Below are 17,101 nucleotides of genomic sequence, written 5' to 3' on the forward strand. Positions count from 1 at the left end.
ACTTTGCTCCCATGAAGTGCAGGCCTTTCCAGATGCCACCTCAAGAAAGAACCCACCTATGATTATTGGGTTTTATAAGCAGCACAAAGCCCTTTTCCAGAGTTTCAGGGTTAAGTGGAGAAGAAACCAACTTTTATTATTCAGGGCCTCCCAGGTGCCACACACTTGTCCTAGATGAGCTCATTTTAATCCCTGCTCCACACAGAAAGCTGGGTCCCAAAGCAAGGGCAGAGCGATCATTCTCACCCAGGACTCTGACCCAGGACTCTCATGCCCACGGCGTCACCCTTTCTTCCACAACACTGTCTCTACGACCCAGCACAGCTCCGACTGTTACTCTGCCCCTGCTTTAAGCTTGGGTTTGTTCCCTCCCATCTGAACTTCCTGTCCGTGCACACCACACCAGGAGGCTGGCGCACAGGTCGGAGATGAAGCAGGCACAGCTGAGCCCCACTCGAGGGGTGTTTCTAAAGCACAGAACCACACATCTTGCTGTCCTGGACACAGCATTAGGGCCAACCTCCTCCCCAATCTTGTCCCTGCTCACTTTTCCAGACTCTGGGTGCTTCTGCTCCCTGAGTCCCCGGGGAGCACCCTTTCCCCATCCCACACACGGAACCGTCCTCCCATCCCTGGCACACCCTGGCCGTGGCTGCTGTCCTGTGCCAGTCCCTGCCTTTGGCCCCAAAGCCCCCCTCACCCCTGGTCTGCTCCATGGATGCCCTTCTCAATACAGTCACACGGCAGATGGACAGTCACTTCACCTCCTGACGAGCTGCCCCTTAGTGTCCCTCTCAGCATCTAGGCTGGTAGCACAGACTTCTAACCTCCTGCTCCCAGAGTGACATCGGGGAAGTTCTCGACAAGTGCCACTTGGAGGCACGACGAGAACAGACAAGCGGAGGCTAGATTCAGGCCAGCGCTAGCTGAATGAATGCCACAGGCCCATCTCCAGACACATGCACCTCCTTCGGGTCGGTCTGAGATTTCTGGGGCTGCCACCGCAGAGCACCAAGGGCAAGGTGCCTTAAAACAACAGAAATTCACTCTCTCACAGCTCTGGACACCAGAAGTCTGAAATCAAGGTGTCAGCAGGCCACCCCGGCCTCTGAGGCCGCCAGGGAGAATCCTTCCCTGCCTCTCCCTCATGGGTGGGGGTTGGCGGCAGCCCCTGAGGCTCCCTGGCTTACGGATGCATCGTTCCAGTCACACGGCGGCCTCTCCCTGGGTCTATGGTTCAGCTTCTCTCTGTGCGCACCTGCCTGTCACTGCGTCCCAAGTTCCCCCCCCCCTTTTTCTTTTAAGATTTTTTTTATTTATTTATCTGAGAGAGAGAATAGGAGACAGAGAGCATGAGAGGGGAAGGGTCAGAGGGAGAAGCAGACCCCCCACTGAGCAGGGAGCCCGATGCGGGACTCGATCCCGGGACTCCAGAATCATGACCTGAGCCGAAGGCAGTTGCTTAACCAACTGAGCCACCCAGGCGCCCCCAAGTTCCCCTTTTTATAAGGACACGGGTCACACTGGATTAGGACTCACCCTAATGACCTCATTTTAACTTGATGACCTTTACAGAGACCTTATTTTCACATGAGGTCACATTCTGAAGTCCTGGGGGCTGGGACTCCACATACCTTTTTTGGAGAGTACAACTCAACCTCTAACCTGCATCATCATCAGGTCAGGGCATATCTGCACTTGTAGCTGGCATGCACAGGCCATTCTCACTGTTCTCCACGTGTACCGCACAGAGGTCGGGCCCCCCATGACCCCAGGAGATGGAAGTCCCATTCTTACCATTTGACAAGTAGCAAGACTGAGGCTCAGGGAGGCTCGGGACCCGCCCGAGGTGGGCAAGTTCCAAGGTCAGCCAGTAAAAGGCTGAGTCAGAACTCATCCTAAGTCCAGGATCCAAACTCATACCAACCGTCTACACCACAGAACCTCTGTTTCTGACGAGGTGATTACCCTCCACAGCCTTTTTGTTTCCGCTCCAACACGATTCCCCTCTGCAAATGCTCAGCACCGTGGCTGCCTTCAAACCAGGAGCCTAAAATGTTATCACTGAACTCAATTTACCCCAGCCAACTCCCAGCTTCTTCCAGGATGGGAACACCCCACACATACACACGTTACGTCCATTGACATTCTTTCCGAAAAGCACGCACATACGTCACTAATTCACAGGGCCCTGCTTACGCAAACTCGTGTGTTTGCTGTTGTCTGTAAGAACTGCAGGGACGGCCTCACCCTTTTTCGGGATGGCACGGTCCTGAACCCTGGCAACCCGCCCCAGGAGGCAGCTCCTGGAAGTCACAGAGTAGCCAATGGAGAGACTCCGACTCAGGGCGTGGAGTCAGGAAGGCTGCACCCAAGTCCACTTCCGCTTCCTCCTCCACACGAACCACCCCCCCCCCCCCGCCCTGCCGAGTGTTGGGACCCCACTCCCTCTGGCCCTTACAGGACTTGAGAGAGTTTCTCAAACTTATTGAAAGAGAGGTTGTCAAAGCCTGAGCTGAAAGAGAATGAAGGAGTAATTCATTAGACAACCATGCGTGAAGAGCACCTGGTCCACTGTGCGGTGGGTACTAAGGACTCCCTGAGGTGAGTAAGACCGTAGGGGAGAGAGAAATTCAGTGCGTGTGCGTGTGCACGTGTTCATGCAGGCCCTGTAATATGTTTTCTCCCTCACCCATCACTCAATAAGGCAGCTCGCGCCCATTTCACAGGTGGAGAGATACAGGCTCAGCAGGGGTGAGTGGCTCATCCAAGGGCACTCGGCGAGTAAGAGAGCCAGGGCTGACCCCAGGTCTGAGCAGCTGAAAAGCTGGGGCTGCTTTCTTCCTTCCGTGACCACCCAGGCACTGGGAGGGGGGACTGAAGCTTGTCAAGCCACAGGGTGACCCCGATCTGGTTTTAAGGAGCTCCCCCTGGCATCAGCATGGAGGACACGAACGGGACGGCAGTGAGCCAGGAACCGGCTAGACGATTCAGGAGAGATGGCACAGAAGCCTGGCCTGAGGCAGGAACGGTGGGCATGCACAGAACGGGCTACACCAGAGGCGCTGGGATAGGTTTATTCAGAATTGGGTTGGTTTGGGGGATGAGCAAGAAAGAAAGGTGATGAGCCACAGGACCTAAGAAAGTCTTTCCTCTTCTCAAGGCTCAGACCTCGGAAGCAGGGACACCAGGAAAACCACATCACAGCTCCTCTTCCTGATACCCTTAAACAGGAACCGAAGAGCCAAAGTCGTGGGAGGAGAAGATAAGGAAGAGGGCGCAGCCTCACTTCTTCCTCCTCCGTCTCCCACTGCAGCCCGAACCCAGCATGCCAGGGGATGCACAGACTGGTAGGACTGGGAGCTGGAGGAGGTTGCAGTCTTGTGACACAGACGTGACTCAGCCTCGCAAACAAGCCAGAAAGCTCAGTGTCATTAATGGCAGCCCCTCCTCGCCGGGCTCCTCACCCATCAGTCCCCAGGCCAGCCCATCCGACTGCCTATGCACCTTCCTCTCCATCTCCTGGGCTCGCTCCCAGACTCCTACAGAAGCATCCAAAATGGTCTCCCTGCTTCTAGTCCTTGCCCTACACACCTAGTCCACTCGATGCAACACAGCCAGAATCCTCATTCTAAAGGACAGTGTCACAAGACTCCCCTGCCTCAAACCTTTCAAGTTTCCTCCATGGTCTCAGGATAAAGTCAAAGCTTCTGGATGTCCCTCCTCCTGCCTTCTCCTCCAGCCCCAATGCATCCCACCTCAAACGTTAGGTTCCAGCCACACGGGGTTACTTAGCTCCTAGCACAACCTGGGCTGTCTCTACCATCCATGTCCTTGCTTCGGTGGGTCCCTACACCCAGAATTTCCTTCCTTTCTTTTTGCTCTGTCCTAGCTAATCATGCATTATTTAATATTCAACTCAAGGATTACACCCTGTAACAAGGCCTCTCTGCCCCTCCCTGCAAGGTGCCTCTTTAGAAGCACCTGGTAATACCTTGTGTTCCCGCATGACCACCAGTTTCTGTGCATGCCTGTCCCCATTCATGAAAGATGATGCTAGGGTACAACACTGCAGCTGGCTACTCAGTAGGCACTTAATAAAGAACGAGGGGGGGGCGCCTGGGTGGCTCAGTCGTTAAGCCTCTGCCTTCGGCTCAGGTCATGAGCTCAGGGTCCAGGGATCGAGCCCTGCATCGGGCTCCCTGCCCCGCGGGGAGCCTGCTTCTCCCTCTCCCACTCCCCCTGCTTGTGTTCCCTCTCTCGCTGTCTCTCTCTCTGCCAAATAAATAAATAAAATCTTTAAAAAAAAAAATAAAGAACGAGGGGGGAGAGGGAGAGAGGGAGGGGCTACAAATGTTATAGGTACCCAAAGAATAAGATAAGCAATTACAACAGGAAGGACTGGGAAAGGCTTCTCAGAGAAGGTGCATTTGAACCATACTTTTTTTTAAAGTTTTTAAAATGTGAGTAGGTGGAGAAGTTAGGGAAAGGGCAGTTCAGGTGGAAAAATATAGCAAGACTGTGAAGGTATAAAAGTATATGATTTGGCGGTGTATTTCACACAAGGGGTAAGTGTGTGTTGCGGGGGTGGTATAATGGACCGAAAATCATCTAGATTTTACGTAAGCTGGCCATCCTAATGTGTACTGATACAAATAATTTTGGGGCTACGAGTAACAGAAAACTCAACTCAAAAATAGTCTGAAGTTAGGGTTTTCAGTGTCTTGTTCCTTCCATCCTTCTGTTCTGAACAGGCTCAACAAGGTCTCCCTAAGCAAGGCCCCTCATGGTCCCAAAACGGCTGCCACCGTTCTAGGTATCACAGGCCAACCCCACTATGTCCCACAGCAGGAGAGGCTCTGTCTTCCTAAATGTCTCCTTTTAAGATGGAGAAAAATCTTTCTCCATCCCCCCAACCCCAGAAATTTCTCTTCTTATTTCATAGCCAGATCTGTGTCACATGCCCATGCCTAGGCAAATCACCGGCAAAGGGGTCAGGACCACAGTGATTCACCCCTGGGGCTGGGACTGACCTCCCTACAGCCCCTAGAAGGTAAACTTCTGAAGATTAATGTTCTGGGAGCACGGAAGGGGAAAGGGTGTTGGATAAGCAACCAAGTGTCTGCTACACCTTCTCACCCACTCACCTCCAAGTGTACCATTAAAATAGACTGTAATCTGCAAATACCCATCTCCACCCTTCTACAATTCTATTTTAGGTGCGAGGAAGTAACTGTCCTAGGGAGAGGAAACTTGCAAAAGGCCATTAAGGGAAGGTCTATAAACAACACTGCAGTTGGCTTTTCTAGATCAGGAGTTCTGTGACAGTAGGGGGGATAGAGAATATCAGGGATGATTGCATTCCATAGAGAAACCCCAAAAAGCTGCTTTACTTTAACTGAGCTTTACCTTTCTCCTTGAACAAACATTTTCCTCAGCCCTCCAAAAAAGTAACCAGCACATTCTTACAACAAAGACTTCAGTCAGGCTAGTCTCCGCCTTGAATACCCTTCCCGACTCTCCATTAACTGAAATCCTGCCCATCCTGAAGAGTGAGCTCAGATGGCACCTTTCCCCAGAGCTTTATCTGACCCCCCACTAGCCCCCCACTGGGATGACTGTCTTTCCTCTGCATACTTGGGGCGATTCCTTTGTAACTTTCCTATGGTGTGGACAGACATGGTCCAAAATGATAAATACTTAGCTTTCTCTCCCAATCAACTAGGAGAAATTATAGCACGTGAACTTTGATTTTTCATCTTTGTGTCCTAGATGCTCCAGCACAGGGCAGGATATGCAGGGAAAGTTGTGCACCAAAGATAAAACTCTAAATTGAATTAGTTCGTTCATGTGCCCTCCCTCTATTGATCATGTAAACAAAAATTCTTATCCCATTTAGAACTTACTCACTTTTGGGGCACCTGGGTGGCTCAGTCGGTTAAGTGTCTGCCTTCAGCTCGGGTCATGATCTCAGGGTCCTGGGATCGAGCCCCGTGTGTCGGGCTCCCTGCTCAGTGGGGAGCCTGCTTCTCCCTCTCCCTCTGCCTGCCACTCCCCCTGTTTGTGTTCTCTCTCTCTCTCTCTGTCAAATAAATAAATAATCTTTAAAAAAAATCTCTCTCACTTTGTTTAGTATCCATGATATGCCAAGCACAAAGCCACTTTCTATACATATTGTTTTATTTAACACCATTTTTTAAAACCTGCAAACTCTTCAAAATGTACAGAAGAGGAACCTAAAAGCTCTGAAAGGCTAAGGGCAGACTCTCCCAAGCCCACATGAGGAATTGGGGCATGAAATTCAAACTCAAGTCTTCAGAGGCAATATTGCATCATGGTCAAGAGTGTGGGCAATGAACACAGATCCCTTTGCTTAAAATCCTGTTCCCCATGAGCTATAGGACCTTGGAGAAGTTAGTGTCTGTGTATCTGTCTCCTCATGTACAAAATGCGGATTAAAAACAGTGCCCCCCCCCAACAAAAAACAGTGCCTATTTTATTGGGTTATTATGAGGATTAAATGAGCTTATATGGTTAAACGGCTTAGAACAGCACTTGACATGTGTTAATGCACAAGAAATATTAGCTACCCTTATTGATTCTAAGCCCAGTGGTTTTCACATTGCATCATGACAAATGCCCCTATCCTCCACCCACCAAATCACCTCAGGCATGAAAGAGGGACCTGGTCAAAGGACAGACCCTGGGGAGATCATGAGTTCCACCATCCAGAGGAGCAGCCTCAGAGAACAGGGAGTCAAAGGTTATGAAGGCAGTGCAATGCACAAATCCATCCTGCATCTCTTAGGGGCACCTCGGCCCTCATTCGTAGGGTCCCAGGGGGAGCTTCTAAGGGAAAGAATATCGTACGAGACACATGCCAGCCCAACACCCAAATGCCCAACCACTGACCATACATCAAAGACCCCTTAGTTTGAACAAGCTTTGAGGATTTGAAATGCTTGCTGCCCTTCTCTGGAAAACCCAGTGTCCCTAGTGGTCGTGAGGCAAGGCAGAGGGAGCCTTCAAAGCAAGGTGCCCTTGGAGGACACACTGCCCCATGGGCCTCGAAGACAAGAAAAATGCTTCACCCTCTGAAGCTCCCACCTCCCCACTCTTGCTCTCACTGTAACTGGGCCAGGAGCTACCACCTTTACGCAGATGAGAAAGTGTGATTCCAAGCGGGGAGTGACTGCTCATCAAGGTCCCATAACTAGTCAATATGAGTTCCTGGACTAGAACTCGGAATTCTGAGTCACCATTCAGTGCTACTTTTCACAACTGTATTCTGTCTTCTGCATTAGTATCTGTCTTCTTCAACCACATTAATTTCCTTTCTTGCTTACTTCCATTTTTCCTAAACATTTGCAGTCTGCTCTGTGCTGGGGATTACAACGATGAACAGGCATTTTAAGACCCAGCCCCAACGTGCCCCCACCCCATTCTGCAGGGCAAACAGAGGTGCTCAGTAAGTGCTTGCTGATCGGAATTAAATCTTTTCGTTGCTACTGTTCTGATACGGGGATTCTGGTTTTCTTTCCTCAAAATGGCAATTTTTACCTTCTTGTAAATGTTCTTCCTCTTCCTAGTCTGAAAAAGAAGACTGAATATGTGAGGCTGGCTGATCTCTGCTTGGCATCTACAGGAGTACAGGAGAGCTGAGACCCCTCTACAAAGCTAGGACCCCACAGGGACCCCAGCCTCTTCTGAAAGAGGGCCTGAACTCTTCCTCCTCCCTCCTTTCAGTGCAGAGAAATGGCAAGAACGCTTGTGTCTGCCTCAGGGTCTGGGTGGGGGAGAAGGCTTCTGTGCAAACGTTAAAGCCCTAGTTGTGGGCACAGAGCCCAAACCTACACCTCCAGCCTGGTGTTAAACATTGCAGGCCCTACAGCTACCACTAGTCCGGGATCCAGGAAACCCTTGGAGCCCCTACTAAAACATAAAACCACTCTGCAGAGACACTTCTCCTACCCAGGAGAGGTGAGACTCAGGAGTATGAGCTACCTTGGCAGGAAGTTTGCAGGAAATGCGAACCGGCTCCTTTAGAATGAACATAATGGGGCAACTCGAAAGAGAATGTCAGTACCTTTAAAACAAAGGTATGAAGTAAGGAAGAGGAACCCTAAAGAAAGAGCAAGACAAAAGGCCAGTATGATCTGAAAGAGAACCAACCAACAAGAATTTCTAGAAGGAAAATGTAGTCATTGAAAATAAAAGCTCAATGATGAGAAAATTCAACGAACATGGCAACACTGCTGAACAATAAAGCCGAGGCACTTGACTGAGACTCCCTGGACAGCGCCGGGCCATGTGCTCGGGCCAGGCACAGGGGGTGGAGGTGCTCAGTCTGAGGAAGAGGCAACCACGTGAACAAACACGCTTCCACACAAGATGGCTGTCGTAAAGCTCCTGTTCACGGAATCCCTTGCAAGGGGGTGCTTTTCTGACATTCTCTCGGTCGGGTACACAAAGTGCAAGAGCAGAAGGAAAGGCAGGGTCAGTAGCAGGCCTCCGAATCTTCTGGTTTCCTGTCCACTGACCCTGCTTTGGAGCCACCCTGTATCTGTCAAGGTCACAATTACAAAGGCATGGTTGAGCATTCTTTTCCCCCCCTCCCATCTGCAAAAGCCTTTTTGCTTGGAAATAGTTTCAAGAATGAGAAATAGTGTCAAGAGCCCCCGTAAGCCCTCTGCCTGAGCTTACCTAGAGTGAACATTTCATTCCATGGGCTTTTTCCTTCTCTTTCCTCTCACTCGAGCTAAATTTTTACAATATCTGTCCTTATTTTTCTGAACCATTTCAGGGCAAGTTGCATATATCATGGATTTTTACTTGAGCCCTCTTCCTCCGTTTCTACTTGCAAAGATAATTATTTCGGTACAAAACTACAACCAAACGCACACACAGTAGTGTTGCACACAGGCAGAGTCCTGTGAAGGCAGCAGGCCTGCCGCGAAACTCACAATTAGCCTTGAAGAGGGAAATGCAAGCCATTCCCCAGAAGCCACAGCAGGCGTTGTCTTGACTTCCTCCTTCCTACTCTGCCCACGGAGGAGGATCTGCACCCGGCGTGGTCCTCCGGAGCCCCCGCCACATCTGGGGGAAGCGCGGACCGCACGCACTCTTCTTTGTCCCAAGTGTAACCAGACTCCAGAGGAGGGATCCTGAGACACAGCTTGCTCGCTCTTCTGTTTTTCTGACTCTGTGCCTTTCGCATTTCCTGACTTAAAGCCGTAAAGGAAGAGGAAATGCCAAAAATATTACAAGATGAGTTAGTCTGTGGCATTTCCAAGGATGGGGCCGGACAAAGCTGGCAGGGAAAGCTCAGGCAGGAAGAGACCTCTGCCTCAGTGCAACCCCGCATGCCAGTGGCCAACGGAGTTCATGCGGCTCTCCAAAACGCTGACGGTCTCAGGGAAGCCGGCTGTTTCTGGGGAGTATCCGGGGCAGGACCCATTTTCTCCAAATAACCCAGAGGATGTTAGAAATCTGGCCTTAATTACGCCCTCACTGCGATGTGGCTTCACAACACATCACGGTGTGTTTCCCTGACTCTCAGAAGATGGGGCCACCTGCCGCACACCGCCAGGCCAGGCCCTCTAGTTACTTTTTCCCCTAGTGGTTTAGATGGATTTGTCCTGACGGAACCACATGCTCTCTCCTGAGCGTGCTTGTGGCCTGCTTTGGGAACAGGGCTGACAGAGGCTGGGGACACTAGCTGTGGCTCTGGAACCGAGGTTTCAGCTGCATAAAAGGCACGCACAGCGCTGGGATTCACTGTGTCCGGAAATCAGCCATGGCGGACTCAAAGGGAGTACCAACCCTTCATGCTCCTCAGCCCTTTCTTTCTTTTTTCTAAAAGATTTTATTTATTTACTTGAGAGACAGAAAGAGTGACAGAGAGCATGAACAGGGAGAGAGGGAAAGGGAGAAGCAGGCTTCCCGCTGAGCAGGGAGCCCGATGCGGGGCTCGATCCCAGGACCCTGGGACCGTGACCTGGGCCGAAGGCAGACGCTTCACCGACTGAGCCACCCAGGTCCCCTCCCAGCCCTTTCTGGGAGTGGATACAAAGTAGGTGGGTGAGGAGAGGGCTTTTGGGGGTTGGATTTTTTTTTTTTTTTTTTTAGAGAAAGAGAGAATGAGAGCGTGAACGGAGGGAGGGGCAGAGGAAGAGGGAGAAAGAGACTTTTTTTTTTTTTTAAAGATTTTTTATTTATTTATTTGACAGAGAGAGAGCACAAGTAGGCAGAGTGGTAGACAGAGGGAGAAGGAGAAGCAGGCTCCCCGCTGAGCAGGGAGCCCGATGCGGGGCTCGATCCCAGCACCCTGGGATCATGACCCGAGCCGAAGGCAGACGCTTAACGACTGAGCCACCCAGGCGCCCGAGAAAGAGACTCTTAAGCAGGCTCCACACCCAGCACGGAGCCCAACATGGGGCTCAGTCTCACAACCCGGAGATCATGACCTCCGAAATCAAGAGTTGGGCACTTGACCAACTGAGCCACCCAGGCACCCCCCTGGGGGTTGGACTTAAATTATCCTTGAGGCAGGGAGAGAAAAATTAGTGTCCCTGTGTTGAAGTGAACAGTTTGGCCTGCAGCCCAAAGAAAGCACAGTGACATGAATCCTCAACCAGGCATTCTCATATAAAGCTGGGCAAGGAGGAAAGCTTGCATGAAGGATGAATATTCGAGAGGACAGTGAAGATATGAGTGGAGCCTGACCCCAGGACTCCCATAATACCTTCCCATACCAGCCCCCAAAGATGTCCACATCCTAATCCCCAGGATGTGCGAATGTGCCAGCTTACATGGGGTATGTGGCAATAGGGAATTAAGGGGGAAGATGGGATTAAAATTGCTAATCACTGGACCTTAAAATAGGGAGAACATTCTAGATTATACAGGTGGCCTGATATACTCAAAATATGGAACAGGGAGCCAGGAGGGGGAACGAGAGAGATGGTAGCATGAGAAGGACTCAGACCAACATTGCTGGCTTTGAAGATGGAGGAAGGAGACCATGGGCCAACATAGGTAGGAAGCCTCTAGAAGCTGGAACAGGCAAGGAAACAGATTATTCCCTAGGGCCTTCTATTCTGAGTCTTCCCTGTTCCTTCTGGAGGGAAGCTTCCCTAGAGGTTCCAGAAAGAACAGAGCCCTGCCAACACGGTGATTTTGGCCCAATAAGACTCATTTTGGACTTCTGACCTCCAGCACTGTAAGAGAATAAATTTGTGTCGTTTAATCCACTAAGTTTATGGTCATGAGAGCAGGAAGAGGAGACTAATCCATCATTTATCATTATACTGTCCAATATAATTTTTATTTATATGCCTCTCCATCACTCCCATCAATAATAATAATAATAATAGTAGCTAGCGTTTGTTGAGCACTTACTATGTGACAGAGCCTGCATCAAGTTTTTCATAAACATAAGATACTATAAAAAGATAACTTCAATTGAATACTATCATGAAAGTAGACACAGGGATCTGGGGGTTGGGGGGAGCTGGAGGCGTCCTCAAGGAGATAAAGACACGGGTATGTTTTCAAAGATGAGTAGGAGTTAGCCTGAGAGAGAGGAAGAGCATCCCAGGCAGGAGGAAGAACGTCAGCAGACCCTCGGAGAAATGAAACAGTAGGGCATGTGCTGGCCAGCACTTTGGTGGCTCAGCTACAGCCTGATCATTTCCACATTAGTGTCTCTAGTCCACAGGGACCCTCTGAGGTCCGAGGTCACGATCCCTCATGTCTGCCCGAGATCTCCACCTGGATGTCTCCCTAGACATCTCCAACTTAGCACGGCCAATATGGAACCTGATCCTCTCCAGAACGTGTTCCACCTTTATTCTTCCCTGTCTTCCCAAATGACAGCCAGCAGTTCATGCCAGAACCCAGGGGTCATCCTCGAGTCCCTCCCTGCCCTCACCCCCATTTCATCCATCACCAAATCTCACCAGTTCTATCTCCAGGTTCTAACCAGGTCACACCCACTTCCCTCCACCCCCACTGGTCTAAGCCGCCACCAACTTTTCTGGATTCAGAAAACTGGTCTCCCTGCTTCCACTCTGCTGTGATCAACTCTTCATAAAGCAGTAAAAATAACCTCTGAAAAATGTCAATCAGATCCCACTCCGGAGCCCAAACTCAGCCCTACTTTCCCTCTGTACTTCGGGGAGAGGGTGGGGGTACTTCGGGGAGAGGGTGGGGGTACTTCGGGGAGAGGGTGAGGGTACCTCCCCAGCATGGCTTAGAACCTGCCTCCCTCTGAAACCTCACCTTCTGCCATTCTCCCCATCTCTCCCTTACACTCTGCCCAGCCCAACCCCCTTACCCACCCGCCCCCCAACTTCCCTGAGTCCCAGGAATACATCCAGCCCTTTCACGCACAGGAGGCTGCACATTCTGATCCCTCTGCCTGGAATGCCCTCCCCTACAACCTCTCTGCCTAGCCAGTTTCTTCTCAAGTCCTCAGTCTCAGAGAGGCCTTTCCCTAGCGAAACTAGGACCACCCCCATTTCCACCCCCACCCCACTTCGCTTTGGTCATGATTTCGGCTAACAAAAATCACCATCTTTTCGGTGCTTCTCTGCTTGGCCTAGCCCCTCCACTGGAATGCAAGCTCCCTGAGGGTGGGGCTGGGCCTGTCTTGCTCAGCACTCTATCCTGAGGACCTTACCCAGTGCTAGCACGGAGCAGGTGCTCACTATGGGCTTGTTGAACTGACTAACCAAAAGAGCAAGTGTGACGCTGACACGAAAGGATGAGGCTGGAAACAGAAGGCCTTGAACACAGGGTCCTATTCATCTTTGCAGGACTGGCACCTCCCACGGGGGAGCCACTTAGCAAACGTGTACTGAATGAATGAGAGAATGAGTCAATTCCAGATGAATCTGAAAAGTGGCATCCCCTGGGCAAGGCTCCCAAAGGAGTTCCCTCTCCTCCTCGGGACTTCTTAGGAGGTGACATGCCTAGGACATATAGCAAGTGCTCAGTAAATGTTAGCTGTCCTTGACACTACTGCTCATGTGGGGATCATCTGTGCATCCTACAGGAAAGACTTCTTTTCGAGCCCATGCCAGATACAGCGACTAGAAGAGAAGTGTGAGGAAACAAGAGAGGGAAAAATGAGGATGGGGTGGCAGGACCCAGTCAAACACAGCTGAGAACCTACAGAGAAAATGCAGGAACCACACTGTTCCAGGTAACACGGGTTCCCTTTATCCTTTAGACGTCAGCCCCGTGGGTTGCCGTGTGGAGATGCCAGCTGGGAGGTGGGTCCTCACGCTGGGCGAGGGAGGGCCCCATTTGGATGCACACATTCATTTTTGGGCCTGCAAGGCTCTGACTGATGTCAAAAATCTGGCTCATTGTGGCTGGTGAGAGGTGGAGAGAATTTCAATTTCCTTCACCAAATGGCAAGCCTGTGAACAAGTCCTTTCTCTCCGACATTATCACATACTAAAAATGAAAAACCAGCCATTCGGAGCTCTCATCAGGAGAAAAATAGACGGGCTGCTTAGCTCACAAGATATAGGAGGGCTGAAAATCAAGTCCAGAGAACACCATAGGGTACATTTTGTGCTAAGACACCACCCTTTTTCTATTTTCATGGAAGTTTCTATTTTGCACAAAAGAATGGGATACAGAAAAGTAATTCCCTATGTAATAAGCCACCCATTTTAGGTTTCAGATCCATTTGGTGGCTGAACAGTAGGGGTTAGGGAATTTTTTTTTAACTCACTCTCTCAAAATACCAAGTTTGAGATAACCACTTATCTCAAAAATAGCAGCAGTAATAGGTAAGACAGAACAAGGGAAGACAGGAAAACAACAAAGGTTATAATGCAAATAAGACCTATTTCCAAATGTCTCATGCTGCCAGAACAGAAACTGCCATAATGAAAGGAGCACTGGGCTGGGAGTCTTAGGACTGGCCATGCCACTTGGGTAAGCTAGCTCCCAGCCTCGTATGCCTAACAACAAGGGGTTGAAACAGTGGTGATGGAAGATCGTTTTTCTTTCTGAACTGTTGAGATCTGCTGTTTTCCAAAATACCTGCATCTTTTTGCTGAACAGTGGACCACCAATTGCAAAACAGAAAGGCCTTGGGGTGAAGGGTTCAACAGAAATAAAACTGGCCTCAAGTACTCAGCAACTCTGGCCCCGCTGTCATCCCAGAATCAAGTATCTTGCCAAGACAACCTGATAGAGTCTACGGGAAGAGTAGAAGAAAGTTCTTGTTCTTTCCGATCAGTGCAGGTAAACCTGAGCTCCCGCTGAGGAAGGGATGGTCTGAAGTCGGCTATCCATCCCCCTGCACTAGTGGAAGAATCAATTATTAAAGGAAACCGCTCTAGGAATGCCTGAGAACTCTCGGGTCGTATGAAAACCGCAGGATACCAGACGCCAGCGAGTTTCTTTTTTCTTTTAAACTTCTCGTCGCTCTCAGAAAAATGCAGCAAGTCCCAATATGGTACAAGCGGGAAAAACACAAGCTACTTCCCAGTCTTCCCGTGAGCAAACCCCAAGCCCCGGCTGGGAATCTTCCCCCCCCTACCCCCCACCTTTCGTTTCGTCTCACTTGCTTAAAGCAAGTGGCCTGGGGCCTGCCTGGCAGCGCCGTGTCCAAGCCAGGGCGGGGGGCCGGGGACGGGCAACGCGGGGCCAGGCCGCCCTTCCAGGAACGGCGGGGAACTTTCCTCCGCCGCCCAGAGAGACAATGCCGGGAGGGCGCCCCACCGGCGGGCCCGGCGCCTCCCCGGGAGGGCGCGCGGAACCACCGCCCCCCCCCCGCGCCCGCCCGCCGCGTGTCGGTGCCCCCCCAGAGCGGCCCCCGGGAGCCGGCGGCCCGCGCCCTCCCGCGCCCGGGGCGCCCCGCCGGGAGGCGCAGCCCGCAGTCCGCCCCGCGCCTCTGGGCGCGGGGGGCCGGGCAGGGGGGCGCGGACGACCCAGGGCGCCCCGCAACTCACCGGGACCGGGCGGGCCGCTGGGCATTATTCCATGGCTCGCGCGCGCCGCAGCCCTCAGCCGGGCGCGGGCGGCCCTGGGGACGGAGGGCGGGCGGCGGCCGGGAGCGGCGGCGGCGGCGAGGCGCGGGACCCGAGCGCGGCGCAGGAAGGGGCGGGCGACCATGTGCCGAGGGGAGGAGGCCGCGGCGGCGCGGGCGGCTCGGACGCTCCCGTTCGGCGGCGGCGGCGGGCGCGGGCTGCAGGAAATCCTAACACTTCGACAGGAAATCGGAATCCTGACTAAGCATTCCCGGCCCGGCGGCCGCTCCGCGCCGGGGGCTCTCGCCTCGCTTAACCCTTGGCCCGCCGGCAGTAGGCGGGGGGGCGCGGCGGACTCGGGCGGCGGCGCGCCGGGCCGGGCTCGGCGTCCTCCCGCTCGGCCGCACGCCCCGCGCCCCCGCCGGGGCCTGCCTGCTCGGTGCCCAGAGGTGGAAGGGCCAGGATGTGCCCAGATAAAACCTTGGCCTTGGCAGGGGCCTTTCGGAGCCCCCCACCCCACCCCTCCCAACACCAGGAGAGGGACTTGCCCTCTCCGGTTCTGCGGAGGATGAACTTGCCATCTCCTGGCCCTGTCCCCTGTTTTCAGTAAGAGAAATGACTTTACCTGGCTGCCCCCTTTCACTGCTTCCCCGCAGCTAATTTCCTCATTTTTGTCCAATGGCAGGGGCAGGAATTTTCTCCGTCCAGGAGAGTAAGGACAGTAATAGTCTGGATTCCAGACTCTGATGCCGGTTGGAATCCGGACTTCGCCTTGTTTTTTCTTGCTGTGTTATCTTGGGTAAGTCACAGAACTTCTCTGAGCCTTCATTTCCTCAAATGTGAAATGAGGTGGTAATGCTACCCTTACAGGTTTGATTTGGAAACCAAATGTTTAGACAGGGACTGACACATTGTAAATGCTCAAATAAATGATGGCCATGATTGTTCTTAGTACCATGAGAGACATCTGAGAAAGGAAGATTTTAACTCACGGGGTGTGTGCTGTGCCTATCTGTGCCTGCTTACAAAGCCTTAGACTTTCATTTTCTTCCTAATCACCAAGTGATTATTTTTCTTTGCAGCATTTCAGAAACTGCTCTCTGCAGAGGAAAAGGTTAGTGGCTATGGCAGACCCCCTTCTGGTGACATCTGAAACTCACAGACCTCACGGAACTTGGGATTTTGCTCTTAATCCAAAAGTCAGGACATTGTGGGGGTTTCTTTAAAAGTCTGGAGAGGCTTCACGAAGTTTGAGAAAAGCAAAGTAAATCTCTGTCCAGTCAGGCCAGGACTGGGCAGCCAGTGGGAATGATTCACTGTGGTTTCCCACAAACATGCCACATTTAGGGGTTTCTACCTGGAGGATGCAGCTTGGTGGCTTTGCTCTAAGTCTTTCAAATTCCTTTGAAACCCAGTCAGACTTTGAAGAGGGAACAACATGCCCAATGAGTGAAAACGGAAGCTTGAAATGAACCTGCTGTGGACGGAAAATTGGGTATCAGCCCCTCTACTCCACATCAGGACCAGACATCAGTTTTAGACCCAAGTTTGTCTCTTTTCTGCAGCTCTTTTTCAGTGGTGAGAAGCAGTGAGACAAACTCTAGGCTTGGCACCAGGAGTCCGGAGTCCTGCCCCAGGCCCTTTGCAGCTGCTGTTCCCTCTTCCTGGAAGAATCTCCACTTGGCTGTTCTTGGCACTCAGCTCACAGCTCGAAGTCAGCTCCTCAAAGGGGGTTTTCCCCAGCCATTTGATCTACTTGTCTTTGGCACCTACTTCCACCCCTACCTCTCTCCCACATCACATGCCCTGTTTCACTGCTTCAGAGGCCCTACCACTACTTAATTTATCCTGTTTGGCTGCTTATTTATCATCTGTCTTCCCCTGCGTGGGTAAACTGCATCAGAGCAGACTGCTTCTTGTCTCCATCACTCCCGGATGCCAGGCCAAGAAGAGGCTGGCCCATAGGAGAACCTCAACAAAAACATGTCAGATGCATGAAAGGGACAAACAAGATTACAGTGACCGGATCACTCTGTCCCTTAGCTCCCTGTATCTTCCGCTTTGGTGGAGAGGCGCTCAAATGAGAAAGCCCAGGATAATGGAAGAAG

The 17,101-nt window shown here is 51.7% G+C and overlaps 1 protein-coding gene across 1 annotated transcript in view; it reads right to left on the bottom strand.

The window, feature by feature from the left end:
* Positions 1-15,125, bottom strand: part of ASAP1 (ArfGAP with SH3 domain, ankyrin repeat and PH domain 1) — a 331,802-nt gene extending 316,677 nt beyond the window's left edge. Inside the window, exon 1 of the mRNA XM_081817140.1 lies at positions 14,976-15,125. The gene's annotated coding sequence lies outside the window, so the exon portion shown is untranslated. The remainder of the gene's footprint in view (positions 1-14,975) is intronic.
* Between the last annotated feature and the right edge of the window lie 1,976 nt (positions 15,126-17,101).

The sequence above is a fragment of the Leptonychotes weddellii genome, chromosome 4 (genome assembly GCF_054177405.1).
Source record: "Leptonychotes weddellii isolate Sample4059 chromosome 4, ASM5417740v2, whole genome shotgun sequence".
Classification (NCBI taxonomy): Eukaryota; Metazoa; Chordata; class Mammalia; order Carnivora; family Phocidae; genus Leptonychotes; species Leptonychotes weddellii.